This window comes from Gorilla gorilla, chromosome 3 (assembly GCF_029281585.2).
Source record: "Gorilla gorilla gorilla isolate KB3781 chromosome 3, NHGRI_mGorGor1-v2.1_pri, whole genome shotgun sequence".
Taxonomy (NCBI): domain Eukaryota; kingdom Metazoa; phylum Chordata; class Mammalia; order Primates; family Hominidae; genus Gorilla; species Gorilla gorilla.
Window position 1 is genome coordinate 7900218 of NC_073227.2, and position 22284 is coordinate 7922501.

General features: G+C 39.4%; 1 long non-coding RNA gene and 1 other non-coding gene across 2 annotated transcripts in view; one reads left to right on the forward strand and one right to left on the reverse strand.

Moving 5' to 3' along the window:
- Positions 1–5172, reverse strand: part of LOC134758284 (uncharacterized) — a 130641-nt gene extending 125469 nt beyond the window's left edge. The window contains exon 1 of the long non-coding RNA XR_010133285.1: positions 4053–5172. This is a non-coding gene — a long non-coding RNA (uncharacterized lncRNA). The remainder of the gene's footprint in view (positions 1–4052) is intronic.
- A 6208-nt stretch (positions 5173–11380) lies between these two features.
- Positions 11381–11487, forward strand: LOC129533331 (U6 spliceosomal RNA). Its single transcript, XR_008679473.1, has one exon. It is a non-coding gene; the product is annotated as a U6 spliceosomal RNA (small nuclear RNA).
- The last annotated feature ends 10797 nt before the right edge of the window (positions 11488–22284 follow it).

Genomic DNA, 22284 nt, shown 5'->3' on the forward strand with positions numbered 1-22284 from the left:
AAACAATTTTTTTGTAGAGATGGAGTCTGGCTATGTTGCCCATACCGGTCTTGAACTCCTGGCCTCAAGCAATCCTCCCTCCTCGGCCTTCCAAAATGTTGGGATTACAGGTCTGAGCCACCCCATCTGGCCTAAAATGTTTTGAATTAATGAAAACAATACTGTACCAATCAAGAGAAGTAGGATGGAGGATCTGGTGAAAAAGAGATAACACTACGAGGAATGATTGATTTTGATGGGCTGGTGGTAAGGAAGGGCAGGGGGTGCAATCTGGAAGGGGTACACAGGTAGGGCTGCACACAAAAGTAGAGCACCATTAAAATGAATTTTAGATAAACAATGAACACTTTTTTAGTATTTTTTTTCTGGCAACCGTGTACACAGGAGACTTTAACTTTCCCTAGAATGTACAATCCTTGAGGGAAGAAATTTTTGCCTCTTTGGTTCACTGCTGTATCCCCAGTACCTAAAGCAGCATATAGTAGGTGCTCATGTATATCTGGCCTATATTAATAAGGTTTATTTCTTAAGCTAAGTAGTGTGTACAAAGGTGCTTGTTATATAACTTTCACACACTTTGTATGTCTGAAGTGTGGCATAATACATTTTACAAATTACAGCATTAATGAATAGCTCGTTTTAAAAGCAGTTTCTTTTACCCAGCCTCCATGAGGGACTCCAAGGGGAAGTCAGAGTATAAAAGGTTGTGAATCACCCCTTATCCCATTTAAATGTTACATGGGGATGTCAACTTGAGATGATCAGTCGTCGGATGTATTTTGTGCCAAGGGCATGGTATGGCCTTTCCCAGAGGCTCCTCTTTTGCTTGTTTTATTACTAAGACTATGGAAAGTGCTTCTTTTGCCACTGCCCTGACTCCGTCGTCACATGAAATTTCCCCTCATGCTCTACGAAGCCCAAGCAGCAATTTTTGGAAATTGAAGAAACATATAATTTACTCCACATCTGAAACTCCTACTAAACCCAAATAGCTTATCCTTTTCTCATAGGAGACCAGCAATTGGCCCTCACTAGCTGCCATGAGGCCTCTTTACCTCATCTTCATCTAGGTTCTCTAAATGTTATTTACACGCATAGAAGTGTATTTATAACCCGCATCTCTTACATGGAGTATTTTTTTAAACATTGGAGAGGTGTTTCTTTTGTAATACAAAGTGGGAAAAGGTAAAGGAATGATTTTTATTAACATATTCTCAACCCTGTGAAATATATAACATTTGACCACTATATAAAAAATAGGAAGACATTTATTTCTAGGTGGTATTATCACCAGTAATTCTTGCTTTTGTTTTGGTTTTCAGACAATACAACACGCATCTATACTTTTAAATTTTCAGCTGGATGCGGTGGCTCATGCCTGTAATCCCAAAGTGCCGAGGTAGGCAGATCACCTGAAGTCATGAGTTCAACCCCAGCCTGGTTAACATGGTGAAACCTCATCTCTACTAAAAATACAAAAATTGGCCAGGTGTGATGGCATGGGCCTGTAATCCCAGCTATGTGGGAGGCTGAGGCACAAGAATCACTTGAACCCAGGAGGCAGAGGTTGCAGTGAGCTGATATCGCGCCACTGCACTCCAGCCTGGGTGACAGAGCAAGACTCCATCTCAAAAAAAAATTTTTTTTCTATGAGTGTCATATATATGGTGTACACACATTTGTGTTTGTATATACATATATGTATGTATATATTACTATGTGTGTATATACATATACAGACACATACACATATATGTATGTTTGCATATATATTACTGTTTATGGTTGAGTCTCTAATTAGATTTGCTTATAGATGTACATGGGTCATGGTGACTAGAATAAGTAAAAAATCTTCCCCCGCACAGTCCAGATAACTGTCTGCAGTAACAATTCATACTCTGACACCCTGAAAGTCACAAATCAGAGAGCTTTCTTTTGCTTTCAACCTCAATGCCCAGACCTGTTAGGCAGGATACCAGGTGGGAAGGAAAAGTTACAGCTTGCTTATTAGATCTCAGAAACAAAGCAAAAAGGTAAGTACAGAACAAACCAAGTTGGAAAGGAATTAGTGGGGTAGGTATCTAAACCCATGAAGAAAGGATTTTGCCCAAGGCACCAGAAGAAGGTTGAGGTCTTGAGGTACCAACAATCTTAAAGACCCCTTCCCCTGAGCATGTGAATGGAAGCAAATGCAGGGCAAGGGAGGAAACCACATCATCAGAGGGAATTAAAACCCACCCGCTACACTTGAAATTTCATAATGTTTCAATCTCCTCTCTCACCAAATATTTTACTGGAGAAAGTCATCATAATTCTGATTTATTTTATTTTTTGATATGGAGTCTCACTCTGTCACTCAGGCTGGAGGGCAGTAGTGCAATCTGGGCCCACTGCAACCTCTTCCTCCCAGGTTCCAGCCATTCCTGTCTTAGCCTCCTAAGTAGCTGGGATTACAGGCATGCGCCACCATGCCTGGCTAATTTTTGTATTTTTGTAGAGAAGGGGTTTCGTCATGTTGGCCAGGCTGGTCTTGAACTACCGATCTTGGGTGATCCATCCCCCTCGGCCTCCCAAAATGCTGGGATTACAGGTGTGAGCCACTGCCCATAATTCTATTTTTCTTACTTCATTTACAGTAAGTCCCCGAACTTCTCTGTGACATTACATAGGGATGATGATGACAGTAAAATAATAGCTTAATCTCATTAGATTATTGTGAGGATTAAGTATGAAAATGCAGGCAAAGCATTTTAGGCACCATGGTGCATTTAAGTGTTCAATGAATGTTAGATATTCTCATTCATGTCTTTATTATTGATAGCAGTCCCACAGCAGAATCTATAAAAGTCTCAAAGAGCTGGGCAGTAAAAAGGTCAAAAATGGAATGGACAGGGAAAGATCAGTCATCCCAGAACAAATAACTGAGTTTATCTGGGTTTGGGTTATAGTGTTCTACCCAGAGGAGATACTTGCAGCTGAGACCGCTAGAATAAAAAGTCACATTCATGGGCTGGGAATGCCCGCTTTAGAGGTCACTTCCTGCTGTTGTCTTCAAAAGTGCTTTACGGCTTACATAGCTCCTGTAAGTATGTTTCTGGTGCGCTCACTGGTCCTAAACCGGCAGGTGGATATACTTACCGATGGTTTACATGTGGAGAAATAGCCCTGCCCAATATTTCACGGTTAGTGCTGGAACTAGGACTCAAATTCAGGTTTCCTGGCTCCAACTCTACACTTGCTCCAGTACATAATGTTGTCATTTGAAGGTGTTCAGAGCCAGCAGACGTAGGACTCTGGACTCAGACGCTCAGAAAAAATTTCTGCATAGACAATTACTATTCTCACTCATTCAGCTATTTGGCACATAACTCAAAAAAGAAACGAACACTTGGCATGCCATTTTGGGCAGGTTGTCCCCATGGTGATGTGTCTCTTAGGAGGACCTTCTCTGCATTTCGTGTACAGATTTCTCCCGAATCTCACAGAAGCAATATTGGAACAGAAAGTGAAACTATGTAAGTCTCTAATATAACCAAAATAAGAATTCAAATACAGGTCTTTATGATTCATAATATGGCTTGTTGCATATTCCTAAGAGAATCATTTTACAGAATATATACTTCTCTTCTCTTCCCTCCTTTCTCTCTGTTTAGCAACATCAAACAAAAGCTGCTTGGGAGTGGCTACTAGGAATTGGTTTTCAGCATCCAAACTAATTTCCTCTCTCCTCATTCAATCCCTCAGAAAGAAGCGCAAGAGGAGTATACATTACATTTGCATCAGCATTCAGCATTTACATTTGTCTTTCAACACTTCAACAGAATTGACTTAGGTAATAATTTACTCAACTGATTTCAGTGCAAGACTCTAAGATAAAAGCAAATTTTCTGAGAGTAAAACAAAACAAACCCAAACTTCAATGGACAGAAAATTGCTTTGAAATCCTAGTTATCTAGGCAACTTGCTATTATCCGTTCATTATTAAAGAGAATAAAAAATTAGTTTGAGAAAAGACATACATTTAACACACAAACTCCAGAGCACAGGGTTACCTGAGGCACTGCCGTTAACCTTTGTGGTGTGAGCCATGCTGGCTTGAGTCCAATGAGAGATCCAGAAAGGAGTGAGGAGTCATGCAAATTTTATGCATCAAGTTCTCAAAGGCATTCAACCTGAAACAATAAAGAGAGCCCCATCAAAATGGATCATTTAAAAAATGTACAACACTAAATCTTAGACTTCCGTTTACAAAGATGACTGCTAACAGAGAAAGCAAATCGGAATGGGGGGAGAAAGACTATAGATCCAGGAGGTGACTGCATTGGACCTGGCAGTATGGAGATAACACCCACGGATGTACCAGTGGCTACATACTGAAAGGGGGTCTCTACACATAATAATCTATGGGAAACAAAATTGGTTCTCTAGAAATGAGACTATTTTAGGAAAGTGGTCACCAAATACAAATGACTTCCTAATGTGTAGCACTCTACAAAATATTTTTGGTTTTTAAGCATATCTTCCTTTCCAAATTCTGGTTCAAAAAGTTCATTTATTCAACTGCAATTTCAAAGCAATTACTGCACCAAATGTTTGCATTTTTAAAAAGATTAACTTCATGGAAATTCTTTTGAGATATCTGAAGTCTTTCTACCAACGCCTCTTTCTTACATGCAACCACCTTTCTAAAGCACAAATCTGATCCAGTCAGTCCTCCTCCTCTTAAACAAAAATTCATTATCTCCCACTGTGCCGCTGGATAAACTTCAAATTATTAGAGGCATTCGGACCAGAGCAACTCCATCTTGAATAGGGGCTAGATAAAATAAGGCTGAGACCTTTATTTTAAGTCTAAATTCCCAGGAGGTTAGGCATTCTTAGTCACAGGATGAGACAGGTCAGCACAAGATACAGGTCACAAAGACCTTGCTGATAAAACAGGTTGTGGTAAAGAAGCCGTCCAAAACCCACCAAAACCAAGATGAAGATGAAAGTGATCTCTGGTCATTCTCACTGCTCATTATATGCTAATTATAATGCATTAGCATGCTAAAAAACATTCCCACCAGCAGCAGGACAGTTTACAAATGCCATGGCAATGTCAGGAAGTTATCCTATATGGTCTAAAAAGGGGAGGACCCCTCACTTCCAGGAACTGCCCACCCCTTTCCTGCAAAACACAAGAATAATCCACCTCTTGTTTGGCATCAAGAAGTAACTGTGTGTACAATCAGTTGAGCAGCCCACGCTCCTGCTCTGCCTATGGAGTAGCCATTCTTTATTCCTTTATTTTCTTAATAAACTTGCTTTTACTTTACTCTATGGATTCACCTCTAATTCCTCCTTGTGAGAGATCCAAGATCTTGGGGTCTGGATTAAGACCCCTTTCCAGTAACAAAATGATAGATCATGGCACATAGTTCTGAAACACCGGGGTCCACATTGGGCAATGTATTCATTTTACATTGATATTTCTATTTAAAAGTTACCTGAGATTACCATAATAAGACTTATATTTCAATCACAAAATTTAAAACAAAAAAAGAAAAAATACAAAAAAGAACACTGTTTCCCCTTTGGTTTTTGCAAATACCTTCTGAAAAATACTAGCAAACAGTAAACAACAGTACATATAGAAATTCCATTTCCATTGTGCCCAAACTCTGACTCTAGACCCATGAAATCAGAAGAAGTTGGGAGAAATAAACTCTAAGTTGAGAATTAAAGTGTCAATTCAGAAACCCACACGACCTCTTAACAACAGAATGCCAAGATAATATCTGTATACACTCATTCTAATGCAGCCATTGAAATCATATAAGTTTTTAATAAGGTAAAATATTCAAAGTATGTTGGTTAAAAGAAAAACAAAACTGTATACTATCCTAAACCTAATTTTATTAAAAATATGTGTATATGTACACATTTAATTTAAACGATGAGAAGTAAATGTACCAAAATGTTCACTGTGGTGGTTGCCTCTGGGTGATGAAATCATGGATTTTAGCTCTTTTCTTACTTTTGTAATAACAATTATTAAAAATAAATATTTAGGCCGGGCGCGGTGGCTCACACCTGTAATCCCAGCACTGTGGGAGGCTGAGGCAGGCAGATCACCTGAGGTCAGGAGTTTGAGACCAGCCTGGCCAACATGGCAAAACCTCGTCTCTACTAAAAAATACAAAAATTAGCCAGGGCTGGTGGTGCACGCCTGTAATCCCAGCTACTCGGGAGGCTGAGGCACCAGAACCACTTGAACCTGGGAGACAGAGATTGTGGTGAGCTGAGATTGCACCACTGCACCCCAGCCTGGGCGACAGAACGAGACTGTCTCAAAAAATAAAACTAAAAATTTAGACCCCTTCTGTCTTGTTTTATTTGCTTTAAAACCCTCAGGGAAAAGAAAAGGTTTTTTTTTAATGCTATTCAAAAAAGGAAACTATCAGGCTACAATCACGAAGATTATAAGGGGTCAGAAATATAAGTAAATAAAAAGGAAGGAAAAGGAAATGGCTGATTGCTTTGATCACACAGGGTGAGAATTTCTTGCCACTTAGTGAAATTTCCCTCATTGTTTAAATGGGTTTGCACCACAGTTCAAAGCTAACTACTGCGAAAGCAACTCAGTGTAAACTCAAAAGGACCCTTTTTTCTCTTTTTTTTTTTTTTAAAAAACAGATTGCTTCTGACAAGCCTGCCCGCTGCGTGGCTTTTCCAGCTACACTGAATAGCATTGTGTCCACCTGGAGAGAGGAGATTCTAAACCATCCACTCCCTGCTGATCCTTAGTTTCTGGCTGGTGACACACCAGGAGGATAGGATGGCTCCAATCTCCCTGATGAGGGGGTAATCACCTGACTTTCTCTTGGAAACAGAGGCACTGGTTCAGGTCCACAACATTGAACTTGGAGAGCAATAACCTCTGTGTGCACAGTCATTGCTGGCTGAATCAAAAGGCAGGCATTAGGGATAAACACTGTCTTTTAAGAATAGGAGTGACTGTCTATACATTTCTGACAAACGCAGTTTTATTTAAAAAAAAAAAAAAGTGGAGACTGGGAAGACCAGAGAGGGAGGGGCAAATGAAGGGGCAAAGGAAAGAAGCCCAGTTTCTGGAATTATTCAACTAAGTATGCTTTTAAAAGCTAACAACCACAAAACCCTAAGCCAAACCCTGTTTACTGGCCCCTTGCTAGCCTTGTGTGTTTGCACTCTTGCTCCATAACGGCTTGTAAATACCACCATGTAAAACCTTGAAGGCAAACAGAAGACAAGAAGGGACAAGCTGCATGTGCTAGGGGTGAATGAAATATGCGTCAAGGTATTTGGATGGAGATGTGCCCAGAATCTTCCTAGTCAAGCTTAATAAACTTTGGCCCAAGGTTCTCTCCTGTTATTGAAACTCTTTCATCTGGCAGAAGATCTTTTTCTCAGATCCAAATTGGTGCCTCCCACCCTTCCCCAAACTGAACAATAAAACCAAAATAAGGAGGAAGCCTAAAATTAGGAACTATAAGCATATCACTGGTAAAATAACAAGACACTGTTGGCCGGGCACGGTGGCTCACGCCTATAATCCCAGCACTTTGGGAGGCCGAGGTGGGTGGATCACTTGAGGCCACGAGTTCAAGACCAGGCTGGCCAACATGGCAAAATCCCATCTCTACTACAACTACAAAAATTAGCTGGATAGGGTGGTACACGCCTGTGATCCCAGCTACTTGGGAGGCTGAGGCACAAGAATCACTTGAACAGGGAGGCAGAGGTTGCGGTGAGCCGAGATCATGCCACTGCATTCCAGCCTGCACAGCAGAGTGAGAGACCCTGTCTCAAAAAAAAGAAAAAAAAAAAAAAAAGAAGACACTGTCACTGGGTGTGAATCCTGGCAGTGTCCGTGCAAAGAGAACAGTTGTATATTGTGTATTGATTTTTCTCAGTTATTATTCATGCTGACAGGCGGCCTCAAATTGTGAGTGCTCATTCTTCTTAATACTATGCAGATTCTTATGTCGGTGCATTGTATAAACCAGAAAAGGTTTGGCCACAGTCCATTCCTGTGTTACAGATCAATAAATTGCTTCTTTTCTCCCTCAGAGGACAGTGCAAACCAGTAAATCTTAAGTGGTACAATGGTGGCTTAGTTCTCCTAGCTAAGAAAGAAACCACTCCTGCGAAAGGATTTAGGAAAATACATCAACAGAGAAAATAAAGAATTTGTCTTTGTCTCTATTTATTTCGGGAGACTGAAGGATGCTGATGCATGTTTTAGTAGATCGCCAAGTAAGGTACAATGAATGACGGAAACATTGCATGAGCTGACCCCATAAATACTTTACATTAGCTAAAATGATACAAATATGAAAAACAGCACACTAGAACTTTGATAAAAATACACCAATGCAAACAAGTAGTTAGATAAAATTGAGATTTGATATATACTCTAGCACTGCTAAACTATCAATGCCACTATCTCAGTTAGAAACAAGATAATGCTGATGATAGTATTGATGGTAATGTTGACGGCAGCTAATGTTAATAGACCTCTTACTATTAGTTATTGAAATATAAAATGTCACCCAAAGTGTAACATTAAGTACTACTAATAAAAAAAGTTGTCACTAAATGATAAAATGCTTATTAAGAAATTACATTCATTATAAGACACATCCTCATTTCAGAGGCCATATGAGAAAAATGCATACCTTACCACTGATGCAATTGTTACATTCAAGGGACTTTTAAAAACACTGAACAGTTATTACCTTGTTTAAACTTCACAACAACCCTACAAAGTACTACCCCTTCTCTCCATTGTATACGTAAGAAACAAGCACAGGGAGTTTTAGAACTTGCTCACATCACACAGCTAGTATGACAGCGCTGACATTTAAAGCTGAGCAATTCAGCCCTAGGGCTCTTGTGATTATGTGATTTAGAGTAAGGGCACTATTGTTTCAACAAATGAGAACTTAGGGCATAAATGAGTGATGCATATACGTAAGGTAGTCACCTTAGTTACCTATATGCTTACTGCAAGGAGGCTTTGCGCAAATCCTTTTTAGATAAGAAAGCTGCATCTCGGAATTTTATGTAATTTTTTTTCTTTTTTGAGACGGAGTCTCGCTCTGTCGCCCAGGCTGGAGTGCAGTGGCGCAATCTCAGCTCACTGCAACCTCTGCTTCCCAGGTTCAGGTGATTCTCCTGCCTCAGCCTCCCAAGCAGCTGGGATTACAGGTGTGTACCACCATGCCCAGCTAATTTTTGCATTTTTAGTAGAGATGGGGTTTCACCATGTTGTCCAGGCTGGTATAATATGTTTTTAGAGCAACTGTATTTGCAACCTTATTCCTTGGAGTAACACATTTAAGAGCCTGAAGTACTTACATGACACACAGGAAATGCTTCTCAGTACTTAACCAGTACACTCTTTTCTTCTTCTTTTTTTTTTTTTTTTTCTTTTTTTTTGAGACGGAGTTTTGCTCTGTCACCCAGGCTGGAGCACAGTGGCGCCATCTCGGCACACTGCAAGCTCCGCCTCCCGGGTTCACGCCATTCTCCTGCCTCAGCCTCCCGATTAGCTGGGACTACAGGCACAGACCACCACGTCCAGCTAATTTTTTGTATTTTCAGTAGAGACGCGGTTTCACCGTGTTAGCCAGGATGGTCTTGATCTCCTGACCTTGTGATCTGCATGCCTCGGCCTCCCAAAGTGCTGGGATTACAGGTGTGAGCCACCGCGCCCGGTCCCAGTACACTCTTTTCTAGACTGCACAGAATTAGTAGAGCAGGCTTGATTATCAACCTTGTTCTTTATATGAATGTCAACTGTTTCAAAAAATCAAATACTTCCAGAACTGAAAAACAAAAAAAAAACTCCACCAGGTAGAAGGTTCTAAATGCAATGGTAGGAGTTTCAAAAATGCATAAAAACTAAGGCAGGATACTGGAATCAGATTCTTGCCACTCAAAATAAGAATTATACTTTAAAAATGTAGATGAAAGCTGGCTTCACTTCTCCCCACAGAATAACCAAAATAAATATACATCAACGAGATTATCACCAGCAATCTCCCAGAACTCATGAAAGAGAATCGGTCAGTTCCTGGGGCCACTGAGAAGTAAAAACAAAACAAAACAAAACAAAACAAAACAAAACTCCAGCAGACAGTAAGAGAATCAGATTTTCATATCTGTGACACCCTTCCCCCAGTCTGCTTGGTATCAAGCACATGTAAAACTTCCCCCAACTCAGATTCTACACGGAAAAAGTGAGATTAAGTTGGACACACAACTTGCCTACCATCTTGGCTTCTTTGGCAGGAGACCTATCCATGCCTCAACCCATGAGAAGCATCAGGAGTGCCTGAAGGGAGATACCACCCTGTGGACAGCCGGACACAAAGGAAGGGGGCAGGATTACCATCTCCAGCCCTGGAAGCTCCGCTCTGTAACTCAACCAAAGGAGATGCCAAATCAGAGTGGCTGTTCGGCAGCACTACACTGTAGGAGGTAGATTCCACAGGTCTCTTCGGCATGAACTCCTAGCCAGCCTTTCCATACCACAGGGATAGCTCCTTTGGAACCTCCCCCATTCCAGCCAGGCAATCCTCTGATCCTTTGCTAGAAGAACAGAGGCAAACCTGGGTTTTAAGTACCATTTAGTGCTGAAAAAGAGGCAGTGACCTAGCGGGAAAAATGTGTAAGAAATTCAACAGCTAAATTACAAATAATCTCTAAGCAAACATACCAGTAAAAACCAAAACAGACTAGACAAAGAAGATTGGAATAAATAATAAATCCTTTAATGCAAAGACACAGACATATATCCATAAGAACATGGAACCATGACCTCCCCAAACGTATAAAGCAAGGAACCAGTGACTGACCCTAATGAGATGGTGATTCATGAGCTCTCTGACCAAGAATTCAAAATAGCAGTTTTACAGAAACTCAGGGATCTCCAAAACAACAAAGAAAACTCACCCATTGCATACAGATGCTTCCATTTTATCTTAACATTTCGAGGTGATTCATTTTATTTTGAGGACCTACGTGCCATTCATTTTCTTCCACAGCTGCACCAACATACACACACATGCTCAAACATTAGTCTCAACCAAAAATTATACACACAAACAGACTGAAGCTGGGGATGCAGTCAGTCAGCCAGAAGTTGTTTGGTAAATTATCTATTCATTTGGAAGAAAAACAAAGTTAGACCCCTATCTCAAGCTACTGAATGAACAAAATTAAAACTCCAAAATGTAAACATTAAAAAAAAACTATAAACATACCAGAGATGATACTTCAAGTTAGAGCAGCCTAAAAAGGTGGACAAATCCTCTCCCCGCCAAAACAAATATAAAAGTATAAAGTTGTTTTGCTCACTTCAGCAGCACATGAACTAAAACTGGAATGATACAGAGAAGATTAGCATGGCCCCTGCACAAGGATGACACGCAAATTCATGAAGCATTTCATTTTTAAAAAAGTATAAAATTGTTTAAACAAGCGTTTTAGGACTGGAAATCAACCAAAAGCAAATAATAAACTAAAAAGGGTCTATTCATGAAACCTACCCAAATGTCATATAAGAACAGCAAGACTCTGAACTTACTGATTATTTCCTTCTATCATCTCACATCTATAGACATAGATAGATGAGTAGAAATTATCCTTTCTGCAGCCAGGCGAGGTGGTTCACACCTGTAATCCCTGCACTTTGGGAGGCCGAGGCAGGTGGATCACCTGAGGTCAGGAGTTCGAGACCAGCCTGGCCAACAATGATGAAACCCCACCTCTACTAAAAATACAAAAATTAGTCGGGCATGATGGCGGGTGCCTGTAATCCCAGCTACTTGGGAGGCTGAGGCAGGAGAATCACTTGAACACAAGAGGCAGAGATTGCAGTGAGCCAAGATAGTGCCACTGCATTGTGGGCGACAAGAGCAAAACTCTACCTCAAAAAAAAGAAAGAAAGAAAGAAAGAAAAATTATCCTTTCTGAAGAACACAGAAAAAAAAGGCTGGAGAAAAATGATCAGAGCCTCAGAGACCTCTGGGACAACATCAAGCACACAAACATACATATAATAAGAGTCCTGAAGGGGAGGAGAGCAGAAAAAAGGTTAAAAAAATTTTTTTGAAGAAATAATGCCCTGAAAACCTCCCAACTATGCTGAAAAACATTAATCAGCAGGTTCAAGAAGCCCCACAAACCTAGGTAAGAAAAACACAAAGAGATTTGCACATCATAGTTAAATTGCTAAAAGCCAAAGACAATTTAAAAATCTTGAATGCAGTAAGAGAAAAATAACTCCCATGTACAGAAGAACAACAACATATTTAACAGCTGAGTTTCCATCAGAATCAATAGAGGCCAAAAGGCAGTAGAACAACATATTCAAAAGACTCAAAGAAAACAGTGTCAACCAATATGTCCAGCAAAATCCAGCATATAAACAGAACCAAAGACAAAAACCACATGATTATCTCAATAAATGCAGAAAAGGCCTTTGACAAAATTCAACAGCACTTCATGCTAAAAACTCTCAATAAATTAGGTATTGATGGGACGTAACTCAAAATAATAAGAGCTATCTATGACAAACCCACAGCCAATATCATACTGAATGGGCAAAAACTGGAAGCATTCCCTTTGAAAACTGGCACAAGACAGGGATGCCCTCTCTCACCACTCCTAGTCAACATAGTTCTGGCCAGGGCAATCAGGCAGGAGAAAGAAATAAAAGGTATTCAATTAGGAAAAGAGGAAGTCAAATTGTCCCTGTTTGCAGATGACATGATTGTATATCTAGAGAACCCCATCGTCTCAACCCAAAATCTCCTTAAGCTGATAAGCAACTTCAGCAAAGTCTCAGGATACAAAATCAATGTGCAAAAATCACAAGCATTCTTATACACCAATAACAGACAAACAGAGAGCCAAATCATGAGTGAACTCCCATTCACAATTGCTTCAAAGAAAATAAAATACCTAGGAATCCAACTTACAAGGGATGTGAAGGACCTCTTCAAGAAGAACTACAAACCACTGCTCAATGAAATAAAAGAGGATACAAACAAATGGAAGAACATACCATGCTCATGGATAGGAAGAATCAACATTATGAAAATGGCCATACTGCCCAAGGTAATTTATAGATTCAATGCCATCCCCATCAAGCTACCAATGATTTTCTTCACAGACTTGGAAAAAACTACTTTAAATTTTATATGGAACCAAAAAAGAGCCTGCATTGCCAAGTCAATCCTAAGCCAGAAGAACAAAGCTGGATGCATCCCACTACCTAACTTCAAACTACACTACAAGGCTACAGTAACCAAAACAGCATGGTACCGGTACCAAAACAGAGATATAAACCAATGGAACAGAACAGAGCCCTCAGAAATAATACCAAACATCTACAACTATCTGATCTTTGACAAACCTGAGAAAAACAAGAAATGGGAAAAGGATTTCCTATTCAACAAATAGTGCTGGGAAAACTGGCTAGCCTTATGTAGAAAGCTGAAACTGGATCCCTTCCTTACACCTTATACAAAAATTAATTCAAGATGGATTAAAGACTTAAATGTTAGACCTAAAACCATAAAAACCCTAGAAGAAAACCTAGGCAGTACCATTCAGGACATAGGCATAGGCAAGGACTACATGCCTAAAACACCAAAAGCAATGGCAACAAAAGCCACAATTGACAAATAGGATCTAATTAAACTAAAGAGCTTCTGCACAGCAAAAGAAACTACCATCAGAGTGAACAGGCCAACCTACAGAATGAGAGAAAATTTTTACAATCTACCCATCTGACAAAGTGCTAATATCCAGAATCTACAAAGAACTCAAACAAATTTACAAGAAAAAAAAACCCCATCAACAAGTCAGCAAAGGATATGAACAGACACTTCTGAAAAGAAGACATTTGTGCAGCCAACAGACACATGAAAAAATGCTCATCATCACTGGCCATCAGAGAAATGCAAATCAAAACCACAATGAGATACCATCTCACACCAGTTAGAATGGCAATCATTAAAAAGTCAGGAAACAACAGGTGCTGGAGAGGATGTGGAGAAATAGGAACACTTCTACACTGTTGGTGGGAATGTAAACTAGTTCAACCATTGTGGAAGTCGGTGTGGCGATTCCTCAGGGATCTAGAACTAGAAAAACCATTTGACCCAGCCATCCCATTACTGGGTATATACCCAAAGGACTATAAGTCATGCTGCTATAAAGACACATGCACACGTATGTTTATTGTGGCACTATTCATAATAGCAAAGACTTAGAACCAACCCAAATGTCCAACAATGATAGACTGGATGAAGAAAATGTGGCACATGTACACCATGGAATACTATGCAGCCATAAAAAATGATGAGTTCATGTCCTTTGTAGGGATATGGATGAAGCTGGAAACCATCATTCTCAGCAAACTATCGCAAGGACAAAAAACCAAACACCGCATGTTCTCACTCATAGGTGGGAATTGAACAATGAGAACACATGGACACAGGAAGGGGAACATCACACACTGGGGCCTGTTGTGGGGTTGGGGGAGGGGGGAGGGATAGCATTGGGAGATATACCTAATGTTAAATGACGAGTTAATGGGTGCAGCACACCAACATGGCACATGTATACATATGTAACAAACCTGCATGTTGTGCACATGTACCCTATAACTTAAAGTATAATAAAAAAATATATATATATATATATAAAGAAGCTAAAATAAATTCATTCAAAGATATACAAAAACAGGCCGGGCACAGCAGCTCACGCCTGTTATCCCAGCATTTTGGGAGGCCGAGGCGGATGGATCACTTCAGCTCAGGAGTTTGAGATCAGCCTGGCCAACATGGTGAAACCCCATCTCTACAAAAAATACAAAAATTAGCTGGGCGTGGTGGCAGTCACCTATAGTCCCAGCTACTCTGCAGACTGAGGCACAAGAATCACTTCAACTCCGGAGGTGGAGGTTGCAGTGAGCCAAGATCGTGCCACTGCACTCCAGCCTGGGTGACAGAGCGAGATTCTGCTCAAAAGAAAGATGAACAAAAACAGAATCTGTAGCTAGCAGAACTGTCCCATGAGAAATATTAAAGGAAGACTTTCAGGTTGAAAGAAAATTGTACCAGAAAATGAATCCGCAGAAAGAAATGAAGAGCAATGGAAATGATAAATATGTGGGTTAGCATAAAGGGCTGTATGAACAGGTTTTTTTCTCTTTTTTTTATATGAGTTTGTTTTAAATGTTCTGTTTAAATATATATTTCTAGATTATGTAAGTTCATATGATATATATATATACATTTGTTAATATAAAATAGTTTTAAAATGTTCGTTTAAATATTATATGACTGCATAAGGCAATCACTCTATCACAGTTCTGTCGGATTTATGGCATATGTAAGTATAATAAATATAGCATTAATGGCTCAAAGAATGGGGAAATGGAGCTATATTAGAACAAAGTTGTTATATTTTTCAAAATTCCCAGCATTAAGCTAAAGTAGATTGTGATAAGATATGTATTATAATCCCTAGAGTAACCACAAAGAAAATTAAATTTCAAAATAGTTAATAAAATAACCTAGGACTTAAAACGTCTCACACTTAAAAAAAAGAGGATGTGTTTAACACAAAAGAAGGCAGCAAAATAGGATGGGGGGAAAAAAGACATGGGACATACAAAAACAAATAGTAAAATGGCAGATGTAAATCCAAAGATATCAACAATTAAATTAAATGTAATGGATTAAACACTCCAATCAAAAGGCAGTCATTATCAACATGTACGAAAAAGCACGGTCCAATACAGTCGTGTGCTACACCATGACATTTCAGTCAATGACAGGCCGCATATAGGACGGTGGTCCCATAGGATTACAAAGAAGCTGAAAAATTTCTGTTGCCTCGTGATGTCATATCTGTGGTAACGCTGCAGCACAAAGCATTACTCATGAGTCTCTGGTGAAGCTGGTGTAAACAAATCTACTACCAGTCATATAAAAGTATAGCCCACATAATTATAGTTGCAGTCTCTAATGCTTGATAAAGATAATAAATGACTACGCTACTGGTTTATGTATACACCGTACTATACCATTTTTGTTGCTATTTTAGAGTGTACACCTACTTATTTTTTTTTTTAACTGTAGAGCAGCCTCAGGCAGGTCCTTCAGGAGATATTCCCAAAGAAATTATTGCTGTCATAGGAAGTGACAGCTCCGTCCATGTTACTGACCCTGAAGACCTTCCAGTGGGACAAGATGTGGAGGTGGGAAACAGTGATATTGATGATCCTGACCCTCCCTGTAGAGCCCTAGACTAATGTGTGTGTTTGTCTCTTCGTTTTTAACAAAGAAGTTTGAAAAGTAGGAAAAAAAATTACAAATTTTAAAAATAAAAATTGAATAAGGCTATAAAGAAAGAAAATACTTTTGTACAGCTGTACAATATATGCTTTAAGCTAAGTGTTATTGCAAAAAAGTCAGAAAGTTAAAATATTAAAAAGGATAAAAGCCAAGCTTGGTGGCTCAAGCCTGTAATCCCTGCACTTTGGGAGGCCGAGGTGGGCAGATCACAAGGTCAGGAGATGGAGATTATCCTGGCCAACATGGTGAAACCCCATCTCTACTAAAAATACAAAAATTAGCTGGGAGTGGCGCCACGTGCCTGTAATTCCAGCTACTCAGGAGGCTGAGGCAGGAGAATCGCTTGAACCCAGGAGGCAGAGGCTGCAGTGAGCCAAGATCACACCACTGCACTCCAGCTTGGCAACAGAGCTAGACTCTGCCTCAAAAAAATAAAAGGGTATAAATTTAAAAAGTTGTGTATGTAATGTTATTTTATTATCGAAGAAAGAAAACCATTTTTAATAAATTAAGTGTAGCCTAAGTGTACAGTGTGTATAAAGCCTGCAGTAGGGTACAGTAATGTCCTAGGCATTCACATTCAATTACCATTCACTCACTGACTCACCCAAAGCAACTTTAGTCCTACAAGCTCCATTCATGGGAAGTGCTCTATACAGGTGTTACATTTTTTATCTTTTATATCATATTTTTACTCTATCTCTTCTATCTTTAGAAATGTTTATATACACAAATAGTCATGATTATGTTACAATTTCCTGCAGTGTTGAGTACAGTAACATGCCGTACAGGTTTGTAGCCTAGGATCACTAGGTTATACCCTATAGTCTAGGTGTGTAGCAGGCTATACCATCTAGGTTTCTGGAAAGGTACATTTCTCAAAACATCCCTGTCGTTAATTGACACATGACTACATAAGCTGTCTTCAAGAAAAGCACTTTTAATTCAGACAAAAGTAGTTACAAAGTAAAAGAATGGGGAAAATATAGCTGGCTCATGCCTGTAATCCCAGCACTTTGGGAGGACCAGGTGGGCGAATCGCTTGAAGTCAGGAGTTCGAGACCAGCCTGGCCAACATGGTGAAACCCCATCTCTACTAAAAATACAAAAATTAGCTGGGCCTGGTGGTGCACACTTGTAATCTCAGCTACTCAAGAGGCAGGAGGCTGAGGCAAGAGAATCGCTTGAACGTGGAAGGCGGAGGTTGCAGTGAGCTGAGATTGCACCAGTGCACTCCAGCCTGGGTGACAGAGAGAGACTGTCTCAAAAAAAAAAAAAAAAAAAATGGAGAAAATATATGTAAATCATACAAAATGTTACCATAAGGGAGTTGAAGTACTTATGTTAATATCAGAAAAAAAAATAGAATTTAAATCAAGAAATATTGGTAGGGATAAATAGCAACAATATTTCATAATGATAAAAGTATCAAAACATCAGAAACATAAAACAATTATAAAGACATAGGCATTGAATAACACATACATGCAGCAAACACTGACAGAATGGAAAGGAGAAATGGACAATTTAGTAATTGTAATTAGAAATTTTAAGTCCCTTCTCTAAGTAACTGATAGAATGGCTAGGCATAAAATGAATAAGGATATATAAATCTTGCACAACTGTCAACCAACTTTACCCAGCTAACATATAGAATGCTCCCACCCAACAGCAGGGTATACAGTCCTTTCACATCCACATGGAACATTTTCCAGGATAGAGCCTTTGCTGGATCACGAAACTAGTCTCAATAAACTTAAAAGGATTGAAGTCATCTGAAGTATGTCCTCCAACCCTGATGGAACTAAATTGAAAATTAACGACAGAAAGAAATTTGGTAAACCCTCAAACATTTGAAAAACATACTTCTAAATAAACATGGAGGCCAGGAGCGGTGGCTCATGCCTGTAATTCCAACAATTTGGGAGGCTGAGGAGGGTAGATTACCTGAGGTGAGGAGTTCGAGACCAGCCTGGCCAACATGGCGAAACCCCATATCTACTAAAAATACAAAAATTAGCCAGCATGGTGGCACGCACCTGTAGTCGCAGCTACTCAGGAACCTGAGGCAGGAGAATTACTTGAACTGGGAGGCAGAGGTTGCAGTGAGCTGAGACTGAGCCACTGCACTCCAGTCTGGAAGACAGCATGAGACTCCGTCTGTGAAACCCCGTATCTACTAAAAATACAAAAATTATCTGGCATGGTGGCACACGCCTGTAGTCACAGCTACTCAGGAGGCTGAGGCAGGAGAATCACTTGAACCTGGGAAGTGGATGCTGCAGTGAGCCAAGGTCGTGCCATTACACTCCTGTCTGGCCAATAAGAGCAAAACACCACCCCCCCCCCAAAATAAAATAATAACTAAATAAATAATTTAATCAACATGGGTCAAAGAAAAAAAATCATAAGGTTAATTAGAAAACATTTCAAACTGAATGAAAACAAAACCACTGAAATCTCTGAGGGTAGCTAATGCAAGGCCTAAAAGAAAGTTTATAGCTTTAAATGCTTAAATTAGAAGGAAGAAAGATCTATAATCCATAATCTAATCTTTCACTTCAAAAGGTAGAAAAAGAAGGGCAAATTAAACCCAAAGTAAAGTGAAGGAAACAATAGCAATCAAAATACAAATCAATAAAATAAAAACAGTAAGGAAGAAAGTCAAAAGCTGATTATTTGAAAAGAGAAATACAGTTGATAAAATTTTCTCTAGACTGACAAAGAAAAAAATAAATAAGACATAAATTATGAAAATCAGGAATGAAAAGGGAATGTAGCTACTGACCCTACAGAAAGGATTTTAAGAGAATACTATGAACAGCTTTATGCCAGCAAATTACACAACATAGATGAAATGTATAAATTCCTAGAAAGACAAAAATTACCAAAACTGACTCAATCAGAAATTTAAAATCTGAGGAGACTGATAACAAATAAGAAATTGAATTAGTAACTTAAAATCTTCCCACAAAAAAAAACTCTAGGCCCAGATGACTTTACTGGTCAATTGTATCCAATATTTAAGGAAGCAATCTTGCCAATCCTATACAAACTCTTCAGAAAATCTGTGTATTTGTTTATGAGGGCTGCCATCACAAAGTACTGCACTATGTGGCTTAAACTATGGAAATTTACTGTCTCACAGTTCTAGAGGCTACAAGTCCAAGACCAAGGTGTTGGTAGGTTGGTTCCTTCCAAGGACTGTGAGGGAAGGGTCTGTTCCAGGCCTCTTTCACTGGCTTGCAGAGTCATCTTCCGCCTGTCTTCACATTCTCTCCCCTCTGTCTGTGTCTGTGTCCAAATTTCCGCTTCTTACAAGGACACCAGTCGTATTGGATTGGGACCCACCCTAAAGACCTCATTTTAACTTGATTACCTCTATAGAAACCTCATATCCAAATAAGAGCACATTCTGAGGCACTGGCACTTAGCATTTTAACGTATACATTTGGGAAGGAGGGCACAGTTCAACCGATACCAATAGGTGAGGAGGAAATATTTCCTAACTCATTCGATGAGGCCAGTATCATTACCCAGATACCAACACAATACAAAGATATCAGAAGTAGGAAAAACTATCAACTAAAATCTCTCATAAAAATAGATGCAAAAACTCTTTAAAAATAATACTAGCAAACTGAATACATAAACATATATTTTTAAGTACCCACCATGACAAAGTGGGAATTACCCCAGGAAAGTAAGGTTAGATTAACATCTTAAAATATATTAATATTACATACCATATTAATAGAATAAAGAATAAAAATCGCATGATTATCTCAATAGATATAGGAAAATCATTTGACAAAATCCATGATAAAATAAAAAGAACTTTCCACAAAGTAGAAAAAAGCAGAACTTCTTCAACCTTATAAAGAGCTTTTCTCAAGAAACCTGTATCTATGTGATATTTGATGGTGAAAGACTGAGATCAGAAACAAGACAAGCATGTCCATTCTTAACACTTCTATTGAAAATTTTACTGAAAGTTATAGCCAGGGATAGACTGGAAAAAAATAATAAAAGGCATCCAGACTGGGAAAAAAGAAATAAAACTGTCCTTAATCACAGAAGATGTGTGTAGAAAATCTGATGGAATCTATTTTTAAAAACCTGCTAGAACTAATGAGTAAGTTTAGGAAGGTTGCAGGATATAAAACCAATATAAAAAATCAATTGTATTTTATATGCTAGCAATGAACAATCTAAAATGATATTAAGAAAAAAATTGCACTCACAATACAATAAAAAATAATAAAACACGGAAAAATATCAACAAAAGAAGTGTAAGACTCATACACTGAGAATTTTGAAACAATGTTTTGTGAAGATCTAAATAAATGGAGAAATGTGTTATGTTCCATGGCATTTTATTATATTTATAGCATAGTTTTATTATAGTTATAAAATCATTTTTTTTTCTTTTTAATGGAGTTCTTTTTCAAGTTTGATTTTTTCTTTTTTCTTTTCTTTTTTTTTGTGTGTGTGTTTGTTTGTTTGTTGAGACAGGGTTTCACTCTGTCACCTAGGCTGGAGTGCAGTGGCACGACCTCAGCTCACTGCAACCTCCACCTCCTGGGTTCAAGCCATTCTCCTACCTTAGCCTCCAGAGTAGCTGGGACTAAAGGTAGGCACCACTACGCCTGGCTAATTTTTGTATTTTTTTGTAGAGACAGGGTTTCACCATGTTGGTCAGGCTGGTCTCGAACCCCTGACCTCAAGTGATCCACCCACCTTGGCCTTCCAAAATGCTGGGATTACAGGCGTGAGCTACTATGCCCAGCCCCGAATTTGATTTTATTATACCAATATTATCTTCTCCCCTCCCACAGTTCCCCAATCACTTCTCTACACACTCTGGTCTGGCACAGTTTCAAATTTGTGGAGTTGATATCTGGGGCTCCTACTGGAAGTAGGATAAAAACAGAAGGAATTTGGCATGGGGCTCCTCCATCTTCCACACATGCGGCATTTGTTCTGAGAATGTCACCTCCCTCACAGTGCATGTCAGAATGGCACGCCAGCATGGGCCTCTGGTCTAGCACACAGAAAGGGTAAAAAGTACACATGGTGACCATTGTCACTTTGCAGATTTCCTGCCTCCCACTCACATGTCTGAGACCAGTTTTGCTACTGTTGCACCGCTAACCACAGAAGCCAGAAAGGGAAACTACTTTCTTTCTTTTTTTTCTTCTTTTTTTTTTTTTGAGATGGAGTCTCACTTTGTCGCCAGGCTGGAGTGCAGTGGCACGATCTCGGCTCACCGCAACCTCCAACTCCCTGGTTCAAGCTATTCTCCTGCCTCAGCCTCCCAAGTAGCTGGGATTACAGGCATGCACCACCACACCCAGCTAATTTGTGTATTTTTAGTAGAGACAGGATTTCACCATGTTGGCTAGGCTGGTCTTGATCTCCTGACTGTGTGATCCACCCGCCTTGGCCTGTCAAAGTGATGAGATTACAGGCGTGAGCCACTGCGCCCACCCAGGGAAAATAAGTTTTCAATAGAGAATTTTCTATTAAGGAAGAGAGTGTTCTTTCAGCAAAGACAGGCTTTAGCCACACCTGTTTTTATAAGGATTTGAGGGGAGGGAAATATGCCAAGAGACAACTTCAGAAGTTTATAAAGACAAGAGCGACCTCTCCAAAACAGCTAGGAGAGTGGGTCTTTAGTGGTGAGGTCTTCATCTCTGTCTGATCTCTCTAGGCTGAAGGACAGATGTGGATTTGCTGTGAAGGGATATTCTTCTCAAGGACACTTACCGTCTGTTTCCTGGGGATAGGAAGGTAAGTCATCAGTGTCAAGAACCTTACTGGTAAAACAATAAAACAACGTATTCATTCGGATTTGTGCTCTTTAAGTGAGAGGGGTTCT